The sequence below is a fragment of the Canis lupus genome, chromosome 3 (assembly GCF_011100685.1).
Source record: "Canis lupus familiaris isolate Mischka breed German Shepherd chromosome 3, alternate assembly UU_Cfam_GSD_1.0, whole genome shotgun sequence".
NCBI lineage: Eukaryota > Metazoa > Chordata > Mammalia > Carnivora > Canidae > Canis > Canis lupus.
In genome coordinates this window covers 1,685,957-1,704,599 of record NC_049224.1, presented here as the reverse complement: position 1 = coordinate 1,704,599, position 18,643 = coordinate 1,685,957, and the positions used below count along the sequence as shown (strand labels likewise).

General features: G+C 38.5%; 1 pseudogene; it reads right to left on the bottom strand.

Moving 5' to 3' along the window:
• Window positions 1–115: 115 nt before the first annotated feature.
• Window positions 116–18,643, bottom strand: part of LOC119876117 — an 80,225-nt pseudogene continuing 61,697 nt past the window's right edge.

Genomic DNA, 18,643 nt, shown 5'->3' with positions numbered 1-18,643 from the left:
AGTGATGACCGCAAGATGGCAAGTAAGCAGTTCTAAACTTCCTTCCCTCCATAGAAACTTAGAAAAAAAACCAGGCAGTGAGAACCAACTTTGTCAGAACTCCAGAAAAACAAGTTTAGGGAACCAAGTGAATGCAGAATAGAGAAAAAGGCAACACCTTACTGTAGGCCACCTCCACGGTGTTATCATCCTCGCTGCGCTCCTGGCATTCGCGGAGCCCATGGACCACTGTGGGACACGATCTTAGTTCTGGAAGAAACGGAGAAGTTACTTGCTAGTCACAGTCTTTGTGTGAACTAACCTCCGGAGGGGGCTCCTGCGGGACGAATGCAAGGTGCGCATCTGTTTTCCCGACCCGGAGCTCTGTCCAGGCCAGAGAAGACGGGAGGCGTGGCTTGAAAACATTGTAAGGTGACCAGAAAAGCCTCAGCCGCCTTAGGGCAAGGAATTACGGCTGAGCTGAGCGTACAAGAGGTTGTCCGAAGCCAGAGGGAGGTGCTTTGGGGGATCCGGGCACTGGAAAGTCATCACGTGGACTAGGGGATTTAGAGAGCCGCACACATGCTCGGGCCGGGACACACGCGCGGAAAAAGAACTGAGGCGACCTTCAGCTTTCACCACTGGCTCATCTGTAGGGCAAGTGCCAGCAGGAAGGGAGGGGGAGGCGCAGCTGTGAATGGCTGGCCGCGTGTTAAAGGGGTGCCCAGCACACAGCCGCCCCCAAAGCCCAGCAGCCAGCTGAAGCCAGAAGTCCAACCTCGCCTTGTATCTAGTTGAGGCCCACCAGAACAAGACCTCTCAGGGGCACGATATCTGCTCTTCAGGGAAAGAACAATAGCTAACATATTCGAGAACTTACTATAACGGCCAGATCATTAATAACTCACATGTGTTCTCTTGCAAATTCCCTACAGCAACCTTATAAAGTAGGTCTAAACAGTATCCTCATTTTACAGACGCAGGAACTGTGGCTGGGAGGTTAAGAGCTTTGTCCAACCGACATCATGCGTAGTTAGAAGAGCGAGGATTTGGCCCAGGACTTGCTCAATTCTTGCCATCCTCGGCGGGTTCCCAGGCCAAAGTTCGCCTTGCTTTGAATGGTGACCTCCAACTGAAGGACCAGGGGACACCACTGTTCTCACTAATTGATGAACTGCTTCTCAGCTTAATCTGTCCTGGCTCTAAAATGGAAGAGGTCTTGGGAGATCCCCCCAAGTCCTCCCATGCCCTGCCCCTCTTAGGTTAAAAACATCTCCCTTTCTCTCTGAGCTTCCATAGCCTCTTAACTCTGTGACATAGAGACTCTCTACCTTGTAGTTGTATGTGAGCATCTCTTAAACTCTTTGACTTTATCCTAGACACCATGTTTTCTCCCCACTCTCACTACACAGACATAGACATAGACATAGGGAATTACACAGATGTAGGAGATGTTGAATGAACAAATGAACCTATAAAATGGTGCACCAAGCCTTGTCTATATATTCTGAAACACTCCTTTTTAGTTAGAATTTCGATGCTAAGAGTGACCTTTGGGAATCATCTTGACTCAAGCTCTCATTTTACAAATGTATAAATTGAGTCCTTGAAGTGTTCAGTGAGTTTACTAATGTCACAGAATAACGGAGCTGGTGCCATAACCCAGATCTTCCCAATCCCATACTAGTCTTTTTCTCCTATGTCACCTGCCTCTTCCACTCATCATCTCCCTCCGTTCTAGCTACACGTTACCTATGCAAACATACACCTGAAACTCTGAACTCCGTGGCCCTTGATAGATTCTACTTTCAAAAAAATATATATATGACTTGCACATTCCTTATCTCATTTGTTACCTTTTTCCTTCCATTTTTGTCCCTGTCCCTGGCTCCAATTTTTCTAATCCTCACCTTAGAATTTTTCTGACTCTGTTCTAAGGCTTTACTTTTTTGTGACAGGACATAATGTGCTACCATTGTTTCAATTGACTTCTCAACATTCATCTTCAGCCTCGATTTGTCTTCTAAACTGTAAACCCACATCTCTAATTATTTCATGCACTTCGGCACTTGTGTTCCCCACCCACGTTCAATATAATAAGAACTAAATTCATTATCTTTTGCAAACTGGTTCCCTCCTCTCTAATAATGTCAGCATCTTCTCAAACATAAGCAACCAGTTGAAATCATCTTCAATTTCTCCCCAGATATTTCACAGTCAATCAATTATCAAAGTCTATCAACAAGAGCATGCCTTGGAGCCTGGATCACTTGGCTTTGAATTCTGTATCTGTGGCATACTAATAATCTCTCCGAGCCTCAGTTTCCTCCCCTGTGAAATGAAAATAAGGCCTGTCTCACTGAAGTTTAAATGAAATAGTGTCTGTAAATAACCTGCAGTACTGAAAGTGTTCCCCTTTCCCATCTCCTTTCGGCCTCTGGAGTTAAAGTCCTCATTATCTCGCTAATGAGTAGTAGATTTTCCCTGTGGCTTTACTCTTTATAATTATCCTCTTTTTGACATTGCTTCTCGCTCAGTTGCTTTCGTTAACCACCCATCCAGGTGCCTATGCCCTTCCAGGGCCTTGCCATGTCTTCCCGGGCTTTCTCTAACCTCTCCCTGCCTCTGCAGGAGCAGCAGCTACTTGAACCACAGTTACCTCGGCACTTGGGCTGCTCTCATTCCTGTCTTTGCATCTTTGCTTGCTTTCTGCTCCACCAAGATTGTATCCTTTCATCTTACCTGCACAAATCCTAACTGTCTCTGGGATTCCTGACTCAAATCCTAAAGCACCCCAAGAGCAGATGTTCCTTGAGGACGTAGTACATGCTAAGGGCCCTGAGGCAGCAGGAGAGACGCGGTGAATGAGGCACCATCACATGCACCAGGAACTGTTTCAACAAGACTGTAACCTCCATCATAATAAAGGCTCAATTTTGTTGAGTGTTGGATATGTAGGGGGAGAAGAGCTTTCCCCTCTTTCCTTCTAGATTCTTTGGCTGGTCTAACAATTCAATTGACACGAGACAGATTAACAGGAAGAAAACAAATTTAACTTTGTATGTATAGGAGCCCATACAAATACAAGACTCAAAAAAATGACCAAAGCAGGCATCTTTTGTACCTTTCAGACAAGAAAACAATAAATTTGTGAAGAATTGACAAGACAAAGACATTTGTGCTTGGGCTAGTAAATTAGTGAAGAAGTATCAAGGTTTGTTTATATACATCTCTTGGCCCTAAATGCCCTATCTCTGGTGATAAGGATGCCTTCTACCCTCCTGGTGGGTGCTTTCACATGGGAGATCTATTTCCTGCCCACAGGGCACAAAGGAGGGCCAGAGTGTCCTTTCTGCACTGGCTGTTTATTAAGTAATTGTAATTCAAAATAACCAAAAATAAATAAATAAACAAGCAAATAAATAAATTAAATAATTCAAAATAATCAATATGCCAATGTGGTATATTTTAGAGGACATATTGTGCTCCTCTTCAGATGTGTGCCACACACTATACTAAATGCTTGACAAATATTTATTATTTATAAATTTTAGAGACATTAGTTAATATCTACTGAGACCTCATGAGGTTATTGCCTTCATTTTATTTTATATATTATATAAACATTACCCATAATTTTAATATTATACTTTTAATCATCAACATTCTATAATTATATTAATATCATATTAATAATATAATTAATATTACTATATATTATTATCTCGTTTTTAAAATGTAATCTCTACACCCAGTGTTGGGCACAAACTCATGATCCTGGGATCAAGAGTCACACATGCTGTAAGCACTGAGCAAGCCTAGCACCCCTGTTATCCCATTTTAAATAAAGAAAACAGAAGCTTAGAAAAATTTATGAGGGTGAAAGTCACATACGTAGCAAGCACCTGACGTAGCAGATCCTCCAGCAGCCTAATTATAGACTTTTACTCATACTACCTCCTAAACGGCCTTCTTAAGATTTGAAATAAATTCACCACTCCATTCCACGCCAGCACCTAGAACATTTCTTGGCACACCTAGGTATTAAAATATATAAGCTATATTTACTATAAACAAGTAGCTTATTAAGCTCATAATTTACAGTGTAGAAGACGCCCTTTCAATAATCTCAAATTCTCCTTATCTAGGAAATGAGCTCAGGACTCCGAGAACTGCCAACCCGAAGTCCAAACTCTGAGACTAGAGCCTATCTACAGATCTCTCTTGAGGAATGGCTCAGAGCCTCAAACAAACCTTGACTTTTAAGGCTACTTAGAGAATTTCTTTACCCCCAAATCAGATTTACTGGAACCCAACTGCAAGTGTCTTTAAACAAAAGTATAAAGAGTGCTGAACAAAACCTGTATTGGGCTGTTATGAAACTTGTTCATCTGATCTGATGTACTGACGAGGGGAAACTTCCCACCCCTCCCTGTAGCACCCAGTGCCCAAGGAAAATACGTGTTTGATAGGTCAACTGCTTTATTTTTTATTTTAAAGATTGTATTTATTTATTCATGAGAGACCCAGAGAGAGGCAGAGACACAGACCGAGGGATAAGCAGGCTCCCTGCGGGGAGCCCGACTCGGGACTCCATCCCAGGATCTCAGGTCACGCCCTGAGACGAAGGCAGATGTTCAACCACTAAACCCCCCATGTGTCCCAGGTCAACTACTCTAAATTACTGATGTAGTCACAAGACTCCTGCATCCAACAATGGAAATGTATGGCCCAAGTACATTTTATTTATTTAAAAATAGACCTGTGATGTGCTGCAACTAGTGAGCAGGTGACTTCTTTGGGCTAGCTGAGGTCATTCTGAGCCAGAGAGAAAACATGGCCTGGAGTTTGTGGGAAAGAGAAACTTGGCATCATCAAGCTTTGGATAATAGAAGAGGTTCATTCTCAGTTACAACATTTGCCATAATTGCTACTGAAAAGTCCGTAACATTGACATCATTCCCAGTCTTTTATAACCAAGGGGGAAATTAAATAGAAAAATTGCCTGTATATAACTTTGGATGTAGCCTTTTCTTGAATTACACCCTGAAGCTAAATGAAGTTCCTTCCAAAGGTAACCAAAATACTCTCGATGATGGCTCTGTAAAAATATCGAATCCCACTTAAAATAAAATTGGAATATTTACAGTGACACGTATCTATGTACACGGTACAGCCAAAGAAGGCAGCATTTCATAATTCTACTCATTTATGCTCTTTATTTCAATATTCACTTTCAAAAGACATGATAAAAAAGCCACAGACTAGAAGAAAATGTGTTAAACATGTATCTGATTATGACTCGTATCTCTAAGATACACAAAGAACATTGGCACACCAATGGCAACTCAATAATAAAGAAAATAACTCCATTAAAAGTAATTAAAAGTAAAACAGTAAAAGCAACTAATAATTGGGCAAAAGATCTGGACCGATCCATAGACGTCTCACCAGAAAAAAATATGCGGATGGCAAAAAAGCATATAAAAAGATGCAGAACACCACATGCCATTAGAGATTGCAGACTGAACCAGAAAGATAGTACTGCGCAACTTCTAGAAGAGCTAACATCCTAGTCACTGACGGTACCAAATGCTGGTGAGGATAGAAAGCAACAGGAACTCTCATTCATTGCTGGTGGGGATGCGAAATGGCACAGCCACTCGGAAGAAGGTTTGGCAGGTTTCTTACACAACTGAGCACACTTATGCCATGCAGTCGAGGAATCAAGCTGCTAGGTGTTTATCCAACTGAGGTGAAAACTCACGCCCGCGCAAATACCTGCACACGAACGTTTATAGTGGCTTCACTTACAATTGCCAAAAATTGGAAGCAACGGAAAGGTCGTTCGATAAGTGAATGGATAAACAGACTGAGATGCATCCATAGAGCGGGATATGATTCAGTGATAAAAAGGGAAGGGAGCCACTGAGACACAGAAAGACAGGAGGAGACTTAAACGTTTATTGATAAGTGGAAGAGACCAGTCCGACAGGCCACGTACTCTGACTGCCACTCGATGACGTACTCAAAAGGCAAAACTGCAGAGACCCTAGAAGGATCAGTGGCTTCCAGGGGATGGGGAATGAAGAAGAGAGGGAGGGATGAATAGGTGAGAACAGGGGACTTTAGGGCCGTGGAGTTATTCTGTATGACACCGTCATGGGGAGTGTATTACAGCACGTATTCGTCGACACCCGCAGGCTGTGTGACACGAAGAACCAACGTTAATGTAAAGGATGGACTTTAGTTAATAGCAATGCATCCATTTCAGTTCATTAATTATAACATATGTACCACACTAGTGCAAGTTAGCAGGGGAAACTTTGTACCACGTGCGCATATTTTTCGTAAATCTAAAACTATTGTTTAAAAATCTCTTAATTAAAAAAAATACAAATAGTTGCCTTTTATCCCTCAAAATGCTTTGTCTTAATAATAAAATTTTATATGACCATGGTAAAATTAACAAAGATAATTAATATTGGAAAGATATTCATTAAACTACAGACTGTATTTGAATCCTACCATTTTTTCCACTAGTGTCCTTTCACTGTTCCAGGATACTATCCAGGGTCTCATAATGCATTTAGTTGTAAAAAATTCTGTTTTTTTTTTCTTTCATGATCTTAACACTTTTGAAAAGTACTGGTCAGTTATTTTATAACTTGTCCATTAATTTGGACTGGCCTTATGTTTTCTCATAATTGAAATGAGGTTGTGAGTTTTTGGCAAGAATCCCATAAAAATGGTACTGTGCCTTTCTTCTTATCAAGGGATTTATGTCACCACGTCTTATTACTGGTGATGTTAACCTTAATTACTCGATCAAGATGGGGTCTGCTGAGTCTCTCCTCTGTAAAGTCACTATATTTCTTTTGTATTTAATATAAATATCTTGAAAGTGATAGCTTTAAACTATGCAAATTCTATTTACTCTGAAATTTTTACCCACTAATTTTAATATTCATTGGTGTATCCTGCCTGCAAAAATTTGTACTGTGATATGTACCCAGTGCGATTCTCTGTTTCTATATTTCCTTTTATTTATTTTTTTTAAGGATTCTATTTATTTATTCATGAGAAACACAGAGAGAGAGGCAGAGACACAGGCAGAGGGAGACGCAGGCTCCCTGCGGGGACCTCGACATGGGACTCAATCCTGGGACCCCAGGACCACACCCTGGGCTGAAAGCAGCACTAAACCGCCAAGCCACCCAGGCTGCCCTATATTTCCTTTTAAATTTATTAACTGTAAAGTTATAAGAGTAATTTTTTCTTCTTATCTGTTTATACCAGAATAAACTCATGCATAGAAGGGCACATTGAATTTTTGAGTCAAAATCACAAAAAAATATATGGCATTTATAAATATTTATGCAACAAATATTTATAAATATTTATGCAACAAATAACAGAGATCACCTTTATAAAAACAAAAAATAATCAAAAGTGTAGTCAAAATGCAAAAAAAAGAAGATATAAGCTAATGATATCGAATTTTAACACGTCATTCTCGGTGTACTACAAATAAAGTGGACAAAAATAAATACTGATATTAAAGATCTAAACAACATAAGCAATTATGTAGATTTTATGGATATATATCAAATGTTATATCCTAACACTACAGAATAGATCTTCTACGTATACTATTGGAACAAAATATATTGACTGGATGTTTACAAAATATTGATCATATTTAGGTTACAAAGTCAACATCAATAAATTCTATAATGTAGAAATATTATTAATAACATTTTCTAAACATCGTGCAATAAAACTAGAAATTATTTTAAAAAATTTTAAGACTATTTCTCTTAAACTTAATAAAATTATTTACTTACTAGCTCCGGGTAAAAGAGGAAATAAAATCTGAAATCATAATAACAAAATACTAAATATCAAAATCTATGGGATATACTTAAAACAGTGATCAGAGGAAAATTTATAGTACCATATACTTTTATCAATTAAATCAAAGAATTAAAATTAAATCCTAAGTTTTAAAAAAAGTAAACAAAATGAAAGCATTAAAGGGAAATAATAAATTAGATAAAGCAGAATTAATGAGGTAGAGAAAAGAAATAGATTACATAGAATTCTGAAAAGATTAACAAAATAGACAAAGCACAAGAAAATTTGATCAAAAAACAATAGGTGAAGCACAAATTTACAAAATAAGAAGAGGAAAACAGTGGATATGGAGAAAATTTTAGAAAGAAGAGGAGGCCACTTTGCAGAGCTTTATGCAAATGTATTTGAAAACCTACCTAAACTGAATAACTAGCAAAATACAGATTAACAAAAGCAGCACAGTTTGAAAATGGAAACTTAGACTAATTTTAGTAGAAGATATTGAAAAGGTTATCAAGGAGCTATCCCACAGACGCACAGGCCAGATGGTTTCACAGGACAATTCTAAGAAATGCTTAAAGACCAGAGGTAGTCACAATGCCCCATAAATTGTTCCAGAGCACTAAAAGTGAAGGAAAACTCCCTAAGTTTTTTTATGTAGCAGATATAACCGAATCTTACAGTACAATGAAAATTACAAACCAATATCACTTATGAATATTGACACAATATTTAATAAAATATTAGCAGAGGCTACAATATCACATGAAAGAAGTAACATGCCATGATGAAGTGGAATTTATTACATGAATGCAGGATTGTTCAGTATTAAAAACTATTAACATAATACACCATATTAATAGGTCTAAGGAATAAAACACGCGATTATCTCCATACATGTTGAAAAATCCTTTGACAAAAATCCAACAGCCATTTCTAACAAAAAAAAAAAAATCAAGAAAAAAGGGCTTGCTAGATACTCTCTAACATAAATATATAAACCCAAGTTAAACTTAATAAATAAACCATAGGCATATTTCCACTCAAATTAAGAACAAAGCACAAATGTCCACAATCTTGACCCCATTTTACCTTGTACTGCTTGCTGTTATTAGCCAGTACAAATAGCCAAGAGAAATCAATTGGAGACATAAAAACTGATTTTAAAGATCTAAAGCTATCCTTATTTGCAGATGAAATTTTTGTTTGCCTAGAAAACCCTAACATATCAATAATAAAACTTAAAAATTTTAGTTAGGTATTCAGTTCAATAAAAATTAATATACAGAAAGTAATTACCTTTATATATTCAAATAATAGGATACAGTGGCAGGGAGAAAAATCCCTCTTTCAATAGCAACAAAGAAGATTAAATATTTAAGAACAAAATTAACAAAAAATATGCAATATCCATATAGGTTAAGGAAAAATTTTAAACCACTCCTGAAAGATACAAAGGTATATTTGAAGAAATGGAAAGCCTTCTATTCTTGGATAGGATGACTCAACATTGCAAAGATGTCAATTCTTCCTAAATGATTTCTAAAGCTGATGCAGTCCCAATAAAAATACCTATAAGATTTTATGGAGCTAGACAGTTAATACGAGAGTTCATGTGAAAAAAACAAATTTGCAGGCCAAGACAAAACTGACTTGGAAAACTCTGAGGGACACGTTGTCTTACTAAACATTATAATATATTGTAATATCTCTGTAATTAAAATAACGTAGGACCAGAGAAGTAATAGACAAACAGAATATATAAAGCCCAGAAATAGATCCAAGTGCATATGAAAAATTGGCACATGATAAAAGCGGCATCACAAATCACTCTGGGGTGGGGATGGCGAGGGGGAGGGGAAAATACTCTAAATAAAATGTGCTGAACAATAGTTTTGCTGCTTGGAAAAAGACAAAGTTAAATACATAACTCAAAGCTTCTCAAGAATAAATTCTAAGTGAATCAAAAATCAAAATATAAAAAAGGAAAAAAGGAAAAATCAAATAGTACAAGCACTAAAAAAAAAAAAAAATTCGTGAATTTCTTTATAACTTGGGTGTGTGAAAGGCTTTCTAACTATGACTGAAAATCCAGACCATACAATTTAAGGTTAATAAATGTGACTAAATTAAAAAGTTTAAACCTACATAGCAAACAAACAAAAAAAAAACCATAAACACATTCAAAAGACAACTGACACCAGAAGAAAGTATTTGCAACAGAAAGCTGCTATCTCAAATATATGAAAGACTCTTAAAAATGGATGAAATGGGGTGTCTGGGTGGCTCAGCCAGTTAAGTGACCAACTCTTGATTTTATCTCAGGTCATTTATCTCAAGGTGGTGAGATTAAGCCCCACAGCAGCCTGTGCACACAGTGCAGCCTGCTTGAGATTCTCTCCCTCTCCTCTGCCCTTCCCCATGCTCCTGCTCTTTCTCTTTCTCTCTCTAAATCAATAAAATAAAATAAAAATAAAATATTTTTTAAATATGGATAGAATAAAGTAAAAAACAAAAACACCTAATAGAAACATGGCAAAAGATATAGTGCAGAAAATGCATTAAAAAGATGTAAGAATGGGGCACCTGGGTGGTTCAGTCGGTTAAGCATCCAACTCTTGGTTTGGGTTCAGGTTGTGGTCTGCGGCTTGTGAGATCCATCTAGCCCCAAGTCGGGCTCTGGGCTCAGTGGTGAGTCTGCTGGAGATTATCTCCTCCCCCTCTACTCTTCTGCTCACAGGCTCCTTCTCTCTCAATCTCTCAAATGAATGAATGAATGAATGAATGAGTGAAAAATAAATAAATAAATAAATAAATAAATAAATAAATAAATAAATAAAATCTTTCCAAAAAAAGACATAAGAATGGCCTTTAAGTATGGGATAAAATTTTCATCTTCACTCATAGTTACAGATATATAAAACTACACAGATACTGTTTTTCACTTAACTTTTTAAGATAAAGAAAATGTAAAAGGTGTGGCATCTTGTGCTGCATAATGAGGAAACAGTCTGGTGCATTTCTGGTAGATATTCCAACTGGCACAACCCTTTCCGAATAGAATTTGTCAGTACCTAACAAAAAACAGATAAGCGTTTCCTATGTAACTCAGCGATCCCAAGTCTAGCTGGGGCCATGGCTTCAAAAAGAAGAGAAAAACGAACAGAGGCGTCATCTGTATTAAAAAAAAAAAAAAAAAAAAGGAAATGTTTTTCCTAAAATCCCCCAAAGACTTTCCCTATTACTCATCAGTTCCAAATGTGTCAAATGGTGACTCCGTATTGTAAGGAATTTGGGGAAGCAGGAAGTACTGTTGGTTGGGCACACGGACACTCTGAGTCTAGTTAGTAAGAGTTCTGTTACTAAGGAAAAGGAGGAGACTGGAAACTAGGGAGGCCACTCAGAGTGCCTGCCACAACTGGGCATATTTTTCTACACAGTGCTCTTGGCTTCTGACAGCCTTCTTGTATTTGTGGAATGTCCCACATTCTGAATCCCATCTCTCCAAGATAGAAACCAGAACTCACCTTTCTAGGATCTCTTGTGTCCAAGGCAGATACGTGTGACCTAGACTTTGTAGTCAATGTGCCCATGAGAAATGTCAGATCAGAAAATGAAAGATTACCATGAAATCCATCTTTGGGTGAGGATATAACCAAAACATTCTGCTTTTCAGGAGCAGTGATGACAAAAGAGTAGCACTGCTGTAAACTACGGTGTCTGTGTCCATTGGTGGCACATTAGGACCACTGCTAAAGCCTCAGTGCCTGTGGCTGGTGTGTTAGCTCCCACCGCACGTCCTCTAGGCCTGGTTCTTTGGTTCACCCAGGAGTGAATGCTTAGTCTAAATTTAATGTATTGTTTCCACTTAAACTTAAAGAATTTAAATATGTAAGTATCACAAATATCAGGTGATATAAATAATAATCTAAATATAAATATATATAAAATATACACAAAATAGATATGACTACCATTTACATTCTATCATTTATATTATATAATATATATAATCTGTTTGTTAACAATCCCTCCTGGAATGGGAGTCCATATGGACAGAAATCTTGTCTTCCTTTCTCTTCATTTTCTCCCTGGAACCCAGCATAGACCATAGCATGGACTCAGTAAATATTTACTGAATTAGCTAATTAATGTGGAAGGAAACTTTTCCTTGGATATGTGAGAAAAGAAGTAGGGAAGGCCACAAACTTAGATATGTTTGTAGGTGGGATGGTGGGAAAGTGAGATTCTATAGGAAGTTCTAATGTATCTTATACTTTATTCTAAGGAATTCAAGTAGATAAAGCAAAACTGAGTTTCTGATGGTTTGGCATAATCATTACAACTATCAATTGTTGACGATGCCTCAGTAAGGAGACGATAATACCGAAAGCCATATATGCTAACACTGGTGTTGCCCGTGATAAGGTACCCTATTCATGTTAGTTTTTTCCCCTCTTTCCTTCCAGCTATTCCCATGATCACCTCTTGTAATATTGGTAACTTGTCCGATTCCTGACTTTGAGGATTTGCATGGTATATTGGAAACGAAATGGATTTTAGAATTAAACCTACTCATTGAATTCTAACTATATCCTTTAACACCGTTATGTCCTTGACAATATTAAACACTTTGAGCTTCAGTTTCCTCTTTGATCAAGTGAAAATAATAATACCAAATAAACAAAAATGCTGAAAATGTTTATGAAGAGTGTGTAGGTTGTGGCGCACAGGAAGTGCTCATTGAAATGTAGCTGCCAGAAGAAAGTAGATCTTGATGGTTTTGGACCCCTCCACATCTTAGCCCATTTCTTTGCTCCATCGGGTACCTGTAAATGTTCGATGACCTCCTTCTGCTGTCAATGAGTCCATTTCCTTTTGTTTTCATTACAGCTTGTGTCCTGCTGATGTGGCTGTCGGTCCTAAAAATTATGACTTTTCTCTTCTTCCTGTCTCTTGTTTCCTTTTTTATTTTCTTCTCCAATTACAGCCATGTCTTCATCGCACTGTTGCAGTAAAATCTGATTCGGGTATATTATCTCATGAGCTAGGACTTGTCGTAGGTGCAAAATCACCCCACAGCCATTTTCTCTCTGCTAGTTTCTCCAAGTGTCTGGTTTTGTTTCTTTGGTCTCTCTCCTCAGGCAGAGGCTTTCATAGTTACCTTTGTTTCTGTGGTCAGAGGGGTCATTCGAGGGGTACTTATTTTAAATATGCTTTGCTGATTGAAGAAGACATAAGGCAGCCTCTCCCAATTTCCTATTGAAATACCTTCTAGAAAAAAATAAAAGGAAAAGAAAACTCAAAGCAGCAAAACTAGCACTGTCAGTCAACTTATTGTGAGAATCTTGGAGGATTTTCCACTTATTAGATACTATGAAACCTCACAGAACTTTGCTATCAGAGACTGACACACAGGAAATGAAGCACGAATTTCCAAATGTACATAGGAACACTATCTTTTTTATCTCCATTATCTGCTCTATCCTATATTTGCAGTTTAGTCAAGGAAGGAAATTTTATTATTATGTGCTGACAAAGTTCCCAAACTATCAAAAGGTCAATTGCCAGAAAGGACTCCTACAAAGCATTCACGTATCCAGTCTCAGTAGATATGTCTGTTTGGCTGTATGGACACAAGGAGCTCCTTAAATAGCTTCAGAAGCCAGAACTGTACAATTGGCTTCTCTGAAACCCAACCTTAGGAGCACCAGGAGGTCAGAGTTCATTGGAGCTCTAATTTAGGATTTGGACTGATAAACTCTATATAGTTCAAGAACATAATTTACTTAAAAGCAAATCACCTCTTGGGCATCCTTCAGGTAGATGTGGGTTTGTTTTACAGGTGTTTATTCTTCTCTCTACCAACACTCTCCCAACTCCAAGTGCACCAGCCTGAAGTGCAAAAGGCTGGAGGTGGTGCCAATAAGCAGCAGAGCTTGGATAGACCTAATTAACGATAATAGAGTGTACTAACTGCCTTGCTGTTTATCTTATCAGTGGTTGGCAAACAAGGGGATACATTTAATTTGGGCTTCTGTGGTTCATAATGGCCTACTTAGTCACTTGTGATAACTCTGGCTTTAGTCTATATCAAGATACACAGTACCCGAGGACATTGCTAATAACATAACTGGAGAAAGATGTGAGATAATAGGTGGTTGTGGTTATGGTGATGTGTTACACAGCAACTGATCATTAATACCATTAGTGATTTTACAATACTTTTTTAGAGAACCCTACGCAGATCAAGAAAGAAGGGAAAATTGCAGTTATTTATGGTCATTCAGAAAAAAGAAAAAATGAACACCTTATAACTGCAATGTCTTTTTACTTTAATCATCTTACTTTAGTCTCACACTCGTTTGGGTACAGGGGGTAATCTAGGAATCTGATAGTTTCAGAGAGACTCTCTGAGCAATACCATACAGCAAGTCAGCCAAATCTGGAGAGGACCTCCACCTTCCAGAGTTCTCCTCCCACGATCCTTGTTGCTAGACTACTCTGCCTCAGCTTACCATTCCTATCCAACAGTTGGTTGAGGGTTGATTAAATAAGGAAGCTGGGAAGCATTCAAGACTTTAACTCTAAACTCTAATACCCAGTTTAAGAGTGGGAGTTGGAATAAGAGCTACCCGCAGTTACATCATTTGTGCCATTATTTTATGAGATACTTTATTAAACCAGATAAACCATCATAATATGTGGAGACCATAACCTTATAGGCAGGCGTCCTGTCAGGTCTTCATATATCAGCTACTTGGTAAAACTGGTTCTCTTTTTCTGGTTTTATTGAGATATAATCGACAGACAGCACTCTGTAAGTTAAAGTATACAGAATCATGATGACTTACATATATTGTGAAATGATTATACCATAGTAAGTTTAGTTAACACCCATCATCTCATATAGATACAAAAAAAAGAAAAGAAAAAGAAGAAAAAGACTTTGTCCTTGTGATGAAAACTCTTAGGATCTACTCTCTTCACAACTTTCAAAAAGGGAGGTGGGCAGGGGGTGGGGGATGATTGGGTGACGGGCACTGAGGGGGGCACTTGATGGGATGAGCACCGGGTGTTATGCTATATGTTGGCAAATTGAACTCCAATAAAAAAAAAAAGCAATACAATGGTGTTAACTATCATCATCATGCTGTACTAGACATCCCTGGTACTTATTTATCTCATGACTGAGAGGTTGGACTTTTTGACCATTTTCATCTGACTCCCCCTTCCCACCACCCCCTGCCACTGGTAACCACAAATCTGATCTCTTTTTCTATAAGACCATGTTTTTCCTGCTTCTGGAGAAGAAATCTAGAAAAATGATCATGAGTGAGAAGGAATAGGGTCTAGAAAAGTAAAAGATTAAATCAGTTATGTTTATCAATTTTAATTCATATTATCTAAGAATAGATCATATTCTTTGGAAGGAAATAGCATAAACTTTGGAAGGAAACTGTGTGATATGAAGTACATGTCAGACATTAGAAATATTCTCTTACTCCATGAAATATATGCTCCAAAATATCCACCTGGCACTTAACCTATACACCTTTGAGAGCTAGTTACTTCACTTCTTCATTTAAGTTGTGATATACACAACCATCTTTCCTTAGTTGACACCTTGAAATGGGAAGTCTGGTTTCCAGACCCAGATGAGATGCCTCCTCTTCGGTAGGGCCTTACCTAAGTCCTTCAGGCACAGGCAGCTTTTCCCCCTGGGCCTCCCCAGACACTATTGCATAACTACTTCTGTTCCATGGTATTCCAGTTATTTACACACTGCTTTGCTCCACTAGATGGCAACCACCACAGAGGTACAAAGTTCATTTTTTTTCTTTTTATTTCTTCTGTTGCAGAAAGGTACATACATAAGCATTAGCTACGTAAGCAATGAAAGGAACCCAGCTGACCTACGTGGAATGGAACACATAGAAACACGCAGTCTATTGAGGTCTGTACCTACACGTCAGTACAGATAGGGCTATGCACACGTGGTCATTAGACAAAGAGACACTCTCCTGCTAGACCTCTGTGGTTCCTTCCAGTGGCTGAGACCAGAGCCAATCCTCTCTGCTCCCACAGCGGCTTCCCAGCAGCCCCTTCTGGCAGTCACTCTTGGCAGTGGCTCCTGGCACCGGCTCCCAACAGCTGCTCCCATCTGCAAGGGCTCCTCCCTGAAAGGGTCCCCGCTGCCAGAGAGCTCCATCACTAAACTCTGGGCAGCATCAACTTATTCTACCTTGAAGGACACTTGTTGTCCTTGTTCCCTTTGGTGCCTGTTTCCTGCTCTCTCTGCCCCACTTCCAGGGGTGGCTGGAGCAGGATCTGCACAGAGCGTGCCCCTTGGGCACTCATAGAGTGGAACTAAGCTCAAAGATAGGAAGATAAGAATTCTAAGTTATAGGATATGGTGCTGTGTAGCCTCTGTCATTTTCTATGGTCTACTCAGCACTTCCTGAGGTTTGGGATCTCCCTTCGGAGTTGGAACTGCTTGAGGACAGGCTACCAACCCTCCGTGACTGACAGAAGGATGTTTTGTGGTCTTACCTGACAGCACACATCTCCCCTTTTTTCTGGTGAAAGCCCTCTTTTGGAGACACTTCCCTCACCCTAGTTTCAGTGCACGTGGCTGAGGTGAAGACAGATGACACCTACCGACTCTTTTGTTCAAGGAGTTACACTATGTTCTATGTTGCACAGATTCTATGTTGATCCAAGTAACGGAATTCCAGGAATTTTATCTGGATATGTATCTAGGTGCTAAAAAAGATTAACTGTCTCTCTGATGGCCTTGTTAAAGATAAAGGACTATGTAATCTTTAGCTGCTGGTGGCAGTACATGGAATGGCCCATTTATGAGAATGTGTGTGTGCGTGTGAGAGGGAGGGATAAATAAATAGACAGAAAGACACACACACACACACACACACACACACACACACACAGACTGCTGAAAATAATATTTGAATGCCAGGACATAACCTGCCTGACCAGCTCTACCCATGGGCTTCTCTGTTATGTAACTTAATAAATTATTTTATTTTCATTCTTATTATTTGCATAAACTAGTTTGAATTAGAGTTCTGAAACTTATAAACAAAATGGCTCAACTAATTGATTAGGAAACTAAGAGACTGTTGGAAGCACAAATCCCACTTGCCCATCCTCTGAGTAGCAACCATACAACCAGGTAACTAGGATTCCTAGCACAGTTTTATTTCAAATACTTCCCTACTATTTTCCCTATCAATATAGTTCTATTTTCATATTTTATATTTTATTATTTTTGTAGAAATAAAAGGTAATTATGCCTACTGGACATAAGGGCAGCAATGAGAACCAAATTGCTCCATAGTTTCTTTGGGCCTTTCATTATTCCTTTGTAAAATCTTAAATTACAAAAGAGGTCAATGATAGCTGCATTTCCACGCAGAATTGTTGCAAAAAATTAATTAGCATTTGTAAAAATAGAAAGATATATATATCAAATAGTAATATATCAGTTTACATAATATATCAAATAAAAAGGGTATGCAAATCTGTGGCTTCAATACTATTATTCCTATCAAGGTCTTTGAAATGATTGCGAGGTGCTTGTGGGTGGCCATGTCTCCCCTAGTACATCAAAAGTCTTAGAGACAGGGATCCCTGGGTGGCGCAGCGGTTCAGCGCCTGCCTTTGGCCCAGGGCGCCATCCTGGAGATCGAATCCCATGTCGGGCTCCCAGTGCATGGAGCCTGCTTCTCCCTCTGCCTGTGTCTCTGCCTCTCTCTCTCTCTCTCTGTGACTATCATAAATAAATTTAAAAAATTTTTTTAAAAGTCTTAGAAACAGTGTCTGCATCCCGACAGCATTTAGCACAGCTTTTGTTGCATGTGAAATGCCCTTTGTTGGCCGCTGGATATGGATATGGTCCTCAGAAAAATTCTTGTTGAGAACACTTTATTAAAATCAGGTGGTTCCAATATGGAGGGGAAAAAAAAGGAAAATGCTCAACCAGATCATTCAACCTTCCCAAAAAGTATAAGAAAATTTCTAGAAAAATGAGGTATGTTGTAGGAATAACAGTTCATTGCTTTGTATTTGTGTTTCATTTTACATGTCCAGATGTCCCTCATACTTGGGTGATCCGGTTGGAATTCCATAATAAAGCCCCTACTTTTTCATTATAAAGGATGTAAGGGTTCAGAAATGGCTCATGGAGTCATTTCCTTACTCATGTATGAGTTGGGGTGCCAGGAAACAAGCTTCAGTCTTTCCTGGGAAGTCATCCTGGATCCAGTCATCAGTCAGTACAAAGACTATGAGAGGAACACCAAGAACTGAGAGCTCATCCATTTAATCCTCTCCCTTTTCACATGAATAAATCAAGCCTTAGAGAGTATCACTGATGCACGATGTTCACCTGCTGCTATAATCCATTGCCCAATGCTCTGTCACTCTGTCACCAATTCTACTGCACTGGGCATAATTTGGGCATACATAGATGAGCTTTTTATTTTAATAATCATATATTTAGCTTACTATACGTTTAAAAATTATAATAAACTTGAAATTTCACAAGTATTAGTACAAAAGATGAGAATAAGTTAAAAATAGTAGAGAGAGGTGGTTTAAGTAGGATTAATGAAAATTAAAATTACAATGTGACAGGTATGTGGCTATGGCCAAAAATGATAAACATGATCTGAGAATGGCTAAAATCAGAAAAACAATTAATCTTCATGACATGTGGTATGACAAAATATATACAGATATGTACTATCTTACAAAGATGCAAATTTGAAATAATTTTCATTTG